Raw genomic sequence first — 9,663 nt, forward strand, 5'->3', positions numbered from 1 at the left:
CATAAAGTCTTCCACTGAATCGTGTACCCTCGTAGGTAGATGAGGGACAGGATTCACATCTTTACACGTACCTCTTGGCTACAGCGAATGGAAGTAATGTTTGCGTCCTCCCAGAATTCATGGGCTGCAGCCTAAACCCCCCAGTGTCGTGGTATTTGGTGGCAGGTCCTGTGGAAGGAGACGCGGTCCGGAGGGTGGGGCCCCGGTGGGATTAGTGCCCTCTTAGGACAAGGCGCTGGAGAGAGGATCTTTCTGCTCTCCGTCGTGCGTCGTGCGAGGACAGCAAGAAGTCAGCTGTCTGTGAACGAGGAAGAAGGCTCTCACCAGACACCCCATCCTCGGGCTCCCCGGATCCCGGACCTCCAGCCTCCAGAGCTGTGAGCAAGAAACGTGCGCCAAGTCACCCGATCGATGGTATTCTTGGAACAGCAGCCTGAGCTGACTAAGCTGCTGAGGCCAAAATATGAATTCTGTCCCCTGGGTTAACTCCCCAGAATGTACACAGTGCTGCTCCTCTGTCGGAGGGGCTCCTGGAACCCTGAGAACATGGTCCAGCTAAAATAAACAGCAAATAAAGCAACATAGCTAAGCCAAGACTTAGAAATGTAACTTTAAATATTTATTTTAGTCCGTTTAATAAGGAGGGTAGGAGATACTTCACATTCAAGAGGCTTCTTTCTTTCTTTCTTTTTTTTTTTTTTAAACAAAGAAATTGATGTCTAAAGACAGCATATCGGTCCAATTCTGTTTTGAGTGAGGGCTGCAGGAAGTAGAGCCCGGTGGCTCTAACTGTGCTGCTTGCTTACAGACATTTCTGAACGACATGTAAATATATGGAAACGGAGGAGTGAGTGACATGGGAAGAACTTAAAACAGCACAAGGTGACCGGCCTTACGCGCCTGTCAGACACAGAGAGGCACACCTGAAACCTCTCTGTCCCTTAGCTCCTGAGACTCTGACTTCCCAGAACTTCTGTCACCTCCTTTTCTGGTCCCTCATTCCCACACCCTGACCCCCACTGTCTTGCTGCTGCTTCTTCCATTTGCCTCCGGGGCGCCTTCCCTCCTCCAGGAGCCTTTCTAGCCTGTGGTTGAGACCTTGCCCCTCTGGGGCTGAGGGGCCCTGCTGATCCCCGCTGAGCCCTGTTAAATTCCGAATGGAGCACCCCTGGGTCAGAGCCAGCACAGCCACAGAACAGGAGTGACGGCACTGGAAAGCCACGTGAAAGAGAAAACCAGCAGACACCGGAGAGCTGGGGCGTCAAGTCAGCCCCCCCCCAGGCGCTGGCTTCTTCATCTGTAACACGAAGGGGCTGCACTAAGACCCCAGGATCTTTATCTGCTGCGGGCCGATGAAGATACTTCCTGGACTTCCAAGGACTCAGTGCAACATGATTCACTGGCTGACCCAGTGGGTTTGGAGATCCAGTGTTCCAGACCCAGGGATCCAGAGGAAAACAGAGCCCAACCTCCAGGGAGGTGGCGGTTTGGAGCGGGAGGTAGAGCGAATGCAAGGATGGGAACCACGCCGGAAACACCGTCCGTGAACGTGGCCGTGGGCTGCGGCCCCGCGTGCGGAGGAAGCACAGCTGTGAGGGCAGGAAGGCAGTGGGAAGCGGTCCAGAGATGGACAAGCTGCGCACGAGCAGGCAGGGCGTGTGCAGAGGCGGCCACAGAACGTCCTCCTCTAAGTCAGGTGGCCCGGAGCATCTTCCGAGAGGCAGCAGCCTTCTCACTCTACCCACCTTCCTCCAGAAGGTTCCGTCCCCAGCCCTGTGCTCTGGGCTGCCAAGGACACCCAGGGAAAGCCACCACTCCCCGTGCCCCTCCCCATCCCCGTCCCCGGGGCTTCTGCTGGCATTGAGCAAACTCAGCTCCCTCTTTTCCACAACACGATCGTGCTCCGCTCCACCTTCTGGGCCCCCTGACCCCCCAGCTGCCCCCTCACTGGCCCCCTGTTGGGGGAGAATACCGTAGGAGCCCCCCGCCCTTGGCTTGGGCTCGTAGCACAGCGACTCGCTGGTCTTCACGCCCCCTCCTGCCCGCGGTCACTGCCCACCTCCACTCTCACACCCCCTGGGTGGGGGCTCTGGGGATTTTCTCTCTTTCTCGAATCTCCAGCCTCTTGTTTCCCACCAGATTCTGCCCTCTTGGTTCCAAATGTCACTCTGGAAGTGTCCTCTGGTCTGAAGCCTGTCCCCGACCTGCTTCCCTTGAGCTCTCAGCTTTCTTTCCTGTCTGCCTCAGGCGTGCTACAGAGAGAGGTGTTCCAAACGTCTTTTTTTTTTTTTTTTCTTTTTACCCCGTGTTTAACTCATCAGATTCAGCTTCTGCCTTCACTACGTTGACGGGAGCCTATGTCAGACGTCACGCTCCCTTTCCTGACGTCAGCCGACCCCCCGCCGTTAGGGTCTTCAAACCTCTACCGCGTGACTAGGTCAGCCTCATCCTCTCTCTGGAATTCTGGATCACTTTGCTTCTTTTGTGTGATTAAAACACATTTTTTTTTTTTGTCTCTTTTGCTGAATTTCTCTCCTCTACCAACCCATGGGCTTGCCCTCAGGCTCCCCATCGGTCCTCTCCAGGCGCATCCCTAGGGATCTCATTCATTCCTTGCGTCAGCCTCTGGCTCTGCAGAGAGGGTGCCTGAAGAGAGATTTACAGCCTTGACCGCTCGTCTGGGGACACGTCCCTTCTGTTATTTTGGCATCAGCTCAAACTCAGGAATAGAAGTGAACTTTCTATCTTCAAAGTGTCTGTTTTTATTATAAGTCTTTGGGACTTGGGAAGAAGAGAAGTTCTAGCAATAGTCCTTTCTACTGGAATCGTTGCTAATAAAGGTTAAAGTGTGTGTGTGTGTATACATTTCATAGGAGTCCAATTTAAAATGAATTTTTATTGACACAGCATTCTTTCTAAAACTTCTCTGTTAATGATATTATTTTCTCAAAACAACAGCTGTGTTTGTGTAAGAGAAAGCCCAATGTCCTGATTGCTCATGGGGAATTTCTGGTTATATAAGATGAAACACGTGCAAAGCTTATTGATATGTCACATAAATAATTTCATCGCACACTCAGTACCAAATTCATTATAAATACATTTTTGTATGCCCTTTAAAAATAAATACGATTTGAAACATATGAGGGCAATGTAGAAAAGACAGTAGTCCCAGTATTTGAGTGGAACGAATGTATGTGTGGTACACATGCATGTCCTGTTAAATTTCCAACTAGAAGTCTGCCTGACATTGCTGGAATTTTCCAGCTCTGTAAATGCCATAGGACGCTGAAAGCCAGCTTCTAGCCTGCACGTTCACATAGATGCTATGGAAAAAACAGACCTTTCCACGGGGAAGACGGAACCAGTTCAAAGTTTGATGGCTCAGCTCAGAAGCCAAGTGTATTTGCTTTTGAAGAAGGCTGGAGCCCAGGAATATTCTAGAAACTGAAAGTTCTCCTTGGCAATCCAGGGGCAACTCTTTATTTTTTTCAACCTCTTTAGCCTTTTGAGCCTGCCTGGAAGACTAAAACTGAGCCTTCTGAGAACTTACGATGAGAACATAATATAAAACTTGGTGTACTACTGATGGGCCATAACACTTTTTAACTGTTCATGCAACCTTCCCAGAAGCCAAAATGTTTCAAGACTAACATGTTTGCCTATTGTTTCATTTACCCAGTATTTAGTGGGCACTAAGTATGTGGAGGGCATCCCTGGAGATAGCATTTCAAGCAATTAGTTGTAAAAGACAGCTGTGTGCCCACACAAAGGTCCAGATAAAATGTATGCAGCTTTGAAGAGGAAGGGCCTGTTTTTTGTCTGTCGGGGGAAGGGGCATTGGCACAGGGTCTAGCCTTTCAGAACTGGGGAAGCGTGGAGGGGAAAAGTAGGAGTATTTTATATAAGAGCTTACGTATCTTTTTGAAAAAGATTTACCAATCTATTTTAGAAAGCGAGAGTGTGAGTAGGGGAGGAACAGAGGGAGAGGGAGAAGCCGGCTCCCTGGTGAGCAGGGAGCCCAATGATGCAACTTGGGGCTCTATCCCAGGACCCCGGGATCACGACCTGAGCTGAAACCAAGTGTTGGATGCTTAACAGACTGCACCACCCAGGTGCCCCCCCCAGAACTCACTATTCTTTTTTTTAATAGATTATTTATTGGAGAGAGAGAGAGAGAGAGTGCGCGTGCATGAGCTGGGGAGAGGCTGAGGGGGAGGGAGAGAAGCTCAGGCGGACTCCACGCTGAGCGCAGAGCCTGATGCAATGTGGGGCTTGATCTCACGACTCTGAGATCATGACCTGAGCTGAAACCAAGGATCAGACACTCAACCGACAGCTCCCCCTAGGCTCCCCTCACGCCCCCGGGGAACTTAATTATTCTTCATAAAAATACTAAAATAATGGAAAATAAGTTGTGCAAAAAAACCTTAAAATTACAGGGACATCAAATGCCTCACCCTCGTGACATAGCTCCTCTTGGAGCACAGGCCAGTCTGGCCACAGTGCCTTTGCTTGTCTGGTGACCCGGGACGCTCTGGACAGCACGAAGGCAGCTTCTGCTGTGACTCTGGGTGGATCTCCGGACCCGCGTCCAGGACCTGCCTTAGTGGGTCAGCTGTGTGTCACAGGGCAAGGGCAGAAGAAGGGAGACCACAGGGCAGCCTGGAGCGGTGACTCCAGCACCAGCCTCTGAAAGCAGGGGTCCGCGGCAGGAAGGCTGGGCTGCTTTCTAACTCTGTCCAGGCGCCAAGGGGCCAGGGGCTGTGCTGGGCTGGAGGCCACAGGATCGCACCAGCCACGTCTTTCTCCACTTTCCTTAGAAAGCACGTGGGAAGCCACTGTCTGAGGCACAGCGCCGTGTGCCGGAGGGACATGGAAGCGACCTGGGGAGCTCCAGTGCGGTGAGCGGCTGGGGAAGGGGGTTCCAGGCCGCAACCGTCACACGGCAGAGGCGGAGAACCACGGAACTCCCGTGCCCACTCAGTGGCTTTTAAATGTCACTCGCCCTCCTTGGAGAGACGCAGACCAAGCGGCTGTGGATGTGATGAATGAGTCGCGGGCCCCGCGGGCAGGGGCTCCGGCTGGGGGGCGGGTGCTCAGGCCGCTTCCCCTTCCTGCTGTCACACAGCGGCTGCAGCGTGCCGGTGACGTGTCCTAGTCTCTGCGGAGGGGACAGGCGAGCCCCCACAGAGCTCTGCGCAGGTAAGGAGCAAGGAAGGAGCCTGCATGGACTTAGGTCCGGGGCCACGTGAAGGATGGCAGGAGGGCAGGAAGGTGCCCGGCGGTACAACACCTGGAGGTCTCCTGTGTCCCCAAACCTTGCTGGCACACCCTCCATTGTCGCATGGCCATGGGGGAAGCAAACGGGGGGACAGCCTCTGGGGTCCGGAACGGACGACGGATTCCTGCGGTTCTGCTGGGTTCTGCTGCGATGCGCCTCTTGCTGCCTTGGCCCAAGCAGGGCGGCCCCCCGGTGTGTCCCCTGCTCCCGCATCCTCCGCCTCCCTCCCCCTGGGGCACCTCACCCCCACCTGAGACCCGAAGGCACTGTGGGCCCCGTCTCTGCTGTGGGGCCCGCTGGCTCAGGCCCACAGCGCCCTCCCGCAGCTGCTTGCAGCAAAGCGGGAGGAACGTGGAGAAGAGGAGTGTCTTTGCCCTCATCAGGGACCCAAAGGGCCTTGACCCATCACACGGCCTCATTTCTTTCAGTTGACTTTTATGCATTTACTTCAGAAGCTCATGTAAAGTTGCAAAGTTACTAGCCAAGGATATTCCCGGCTGCCTTCTAACCATATTAAAAACAAAACACGCAGAGACCATGAAATGGTGTAGTTGCCCCCCAGAAGGTGGCAGCGTCCGGTCACCGGGGGAACACCAGTCCGGGGCTGGTGGAACTGCTCGTGTTGCTGTAGAAAGTGGACGCCCGTGGAGTCAGAGCACAGATCACGGCGTCCGCATGTGTAGGACGAACCTACCAGATCCTGACGTCCTGGGGCTCGACATCACTTCAGTCACAGATGCTGGTGAGCACTGGCCACAACACAAAAGCTAAAATATGAAATCTCTCTCTCTCTCTCTCAAAAAAACCCCAAAACAAAAGCTAAGCACAGCTGACTCCTACTAAAAGCCATCCAAGCGCATCTCCCTGCCGTATTCAGACGGCCATCGTCCATGGTCCCAGCTAAGGGCCTGTGCGACCATCTGAGCCGAATTCATCTGGTCCGGGTCCTCGAATGACCCTCCCCTGTCCGGGGTCACCCAGGGGCCCATGCCTTGGAGGGAACGGAGCCTAATTCTCAGGATGATACCTGACCCTGTTTCTGGTTTGTCTCCCTCCCTAAAATCCCTCTCCTGCCCCCACAGGGAGACCAAAGCAGCGCCCAGACCTCCCTGCAAGGTCAGATAGGGTCAAGCCTATTCTTGCTGGCTCCCAGGGTCACGGTGGAAGCTGAGCGCCCGCGACCCCCGGATAAGCGCACATCCACCATGGCTCGGCCCTGGCGCCCCTCTCCCCCCGGCCTGCTAGGGTTACAGCCGAATGTGTTGGCCGAAAGCGGAGACTCTCCGGCAGGCTCAGGGAAGCCTGTGTCCCCACGCGGGAGGTCCCGGGCTGCCCCTGCTGCTGGCCGGCTAGAAAAGAATGGAGCTTATTATGTGGGGTTGGGGGTGGGGAGGAGACAGCGAGGTGTTAAGCAGTGAAAATGGTTGAAATTCTAGTCGCAGGGATGCTGGCAGCGCGGCGCCTGCTGTTAGACAGTCCGATGAACTCTGATAAACCCGAGGCACTTTCCCCACACCCGCCTGGAAACCCTAGCCGCCCACGGAGGGGAGCAGGGGTGGCTGGGAGGGGTGCGGGGAGATGGGCTGGGAAGGCCAGGGAGGGGGCTTTCTGCATTTCCAGAGGGGCAGGCAGGGGTTCGTTCAGGTCGGGCCATTCAGCTACTGGGCTGGTGACATCATGGGTCGGCAGCGGGAGCAGGGGCACAGCTGGGAGGGGGCCCTGCCTGGGGCCTGGGCAGGGGTGCGGGGAGGAGGGAGAGAGTGGGCAGCAGGAAGGCCCCCGCGCTTGGCTCAGGCTCTGTGGTGGTGAGCCGAGCCAGGGAGGGGGGCTCCTCCTGGCAAAGGGTCCTTGGCCAGGTCCCTTGCTTCTAGACAAGCTGGTGAGAAGGCCTCCCCTTCGGGAGAGCAACACCCTGTTTCCCTTTCCAGCCTGGAGATTGAGGTGACCTCTCTTGGGGGATCTGAATTTGTATGCCTACTCTCAAAATCAGCCTTAAAAAAGGGGCAAAGATATATCTGCCGTGGGATCCCAGAACCCTACCATGGTGAATCTCCTGCAGGAGATGAAATGGTCTCCAAGATACCCGTGTCTGCTGGCTTGTGTTATTCACCATCGCCAAGGTACAGAGAGAAGGGAGGCATCTTTCAATGGACAAATGGATAAAGAAAATGGAATATTGGGCGCCTGGGTGGCTCAGTTGGTTGGGCGACTGCCTTCGGCTCAGGTCATGATCCTGGAGTCCTGGGATTGAGTCCCACATGGGGCTCCCTGCTCAGCGGGGAGTCTGCTTCTCCCTCTGACCCTCCCTCCTCTCGGGCTCTGCCTCTCTCTCTCAAATAAATGAATAAAAATCTTAAACAAAAAAAGAAAATGGAATATTACTCAGCCTTGAAAAACAATTTGCAGGGCACCTGGGTGACTCAGTTGGTTAAGCAACTGCCTTCAGCTCAGGTCAAGATCCCGGAGTCCCAGAATCGAGTCCCGCATCAGGCCTCCTGCTTCTCCCTCTGACCTTCTCCCCTTTCGTGCTCTCTCTCAAATAAATAAATTAATTTTAAAAAAAGTGAAAGAAAAACAATTTGCAACAACGTGGATGGATCTGGGGTCTGGAGGGCATTCTGAGTGAAATAAGCCAGACAGAAAAAGACAGATTCTTCATGGCATCACTTGTATATGGAATTGTAAAAAAAAAAAAAAACAGAAAACAAAAAACAACACGACAGTTGAACTCATGGGAACAGAGAGCAGAGCAGTGGTTGCCAGGGGCTAAGGGTGGGGGCCAGGGGGGTGTGTTCGTCAAAGGGCACAAACTTCCGGTCCTAGGATGGAGAAGATCCCAGGGTCTCACGTATAAGGTGGCAACTACAGATGGTAACACTGGATCATAGACTAGAAATGCACGCAGAGACTGAAACTTCAGTATTACATAAAATGGCCCAAACAGGGTTTTGAAGATCTATTGGCACACTGGTGTTGATAGCAGCTAAATTATTTACAGAGTCCAAGATCCAGAAGCAACCCAAGGGTCCGTCGATGGGTAAATGGGTGAGCGAAATGCCGTGTCTCCACACAGTGGAGTCAAATTCAGCATCAAAGAGGAAGAAATCCTGTCCCACGGGGCAACATGGGTGCGCCTTGGGGCTGTCGTGCTAAGGGAAACAAACCAGCCACAAAAAAAACAAACTCTGTAGATTCCACTTCTAGGAGATACTGAAAATAGAGTCATGGAGAAAGTACGATGGTGGTTCCGGGCGGCCGGAGGACAGGGGACAAGGGGGTGGCTGGATGTCTTCAGAGTTCCAGATCTGCAAGGGGAGAAAAGTTCAGGAGATCTGACTTACAACTCAACGCCGCCGAATTGTGTGCTTAATAGTGGTTACAATGGTACGTTTCATATTATTTTCAAAAATTAGGCTCGGGTCCTGATCCCAGGGTACTGTGAAGGAGCAGGAAGCCTGCTTCTCCCTCTCCCACTCCCCCTGCTTGTGTTCCTTCTCTCTCTCTCTCTCTGTGTCAAGTAAATAAATAAAATCTTTTGTTGTTGTTGTTTTTTAAAGACAAGTTTCCTTGAGAGGGAGGAAGCAGAAAAAAAGCACAAGTAGACGACAGATCAAGAAATAGTTTTTAAATGCTTAAGGGAGAAAAATAAGACGAAAGTTGAAATCAGAGAGGGAGACACACCGTAAGAGACTCTTAATCCTAGGAAACAAACTGAGGGTTGCCGGAGGGGTGGTGGACAGAGAGATGCGGTAACCGGGTGATGGGCATGGGGGGGGGGCGTGATGGGAAGAGCGTGGGGGGTTCTCTGCAACTCATGAATCACTGACTTCTACCCCTGAAACTAATCATACAGTATATGTTAATTAATTGGATTTAAATTTAATTTTTTTTTAAAAAATCTAAAAGGAAAATATCTAGCTTCTCTGTAGGAGGAGGTGGGGTAACTCCTCCTTCCCTCCCCCCTCCCCCCTCCTCCCTGGGCTACCCTCCCCCTCCCACTCCCTGGTACCCCTCCCCCTCCCCCTCCCTGGCGCCCCTCCCCCTCCCCCCCCTCCCTGGCGCCCCCCCTCCCCCTCCCTGGCGCCCCTCCCCCCTTCTCCACTTCTCTTCCCCTCCCCCTCCTTTCCTTCATTCCTTCTTTCCTCTTCCTCTCCCTCCTCCTCCTCTCCGTTCTCCATATCACATCCTTCCATCTGCTCTGACATTTCTTAGTCCAGTCACCCCGGCGCTTCCACATAACCCACTCCCCGGATGTGACCTGAAGCCGCGTGCTTAGATCAACAATGCCCTGATGCCGAAGGCCCCCCCTTGGCCACGCTGAGCTGAGCAAACATGGAGTCCCTGACACCCCCTTTCCCTTCTGCACACCCAGAACACCG

Source organism: Mustela putorius, unplaced genomic scaffold, assembly GCF_011764305.1.
Source record: "Mustela putorius furo isolate JIRA1106 unplaced genomic scaffold, ASM1176430v1.1 tig00004033_pilon_pilon_pilon, whole genome shotgun sequence".
NCBI classification, from domain to species: Eukaryota; Metazoa; Chordata; class Mammalia; order Carnivora; family Mustelidae; genus Mustela; species Mustela putorius.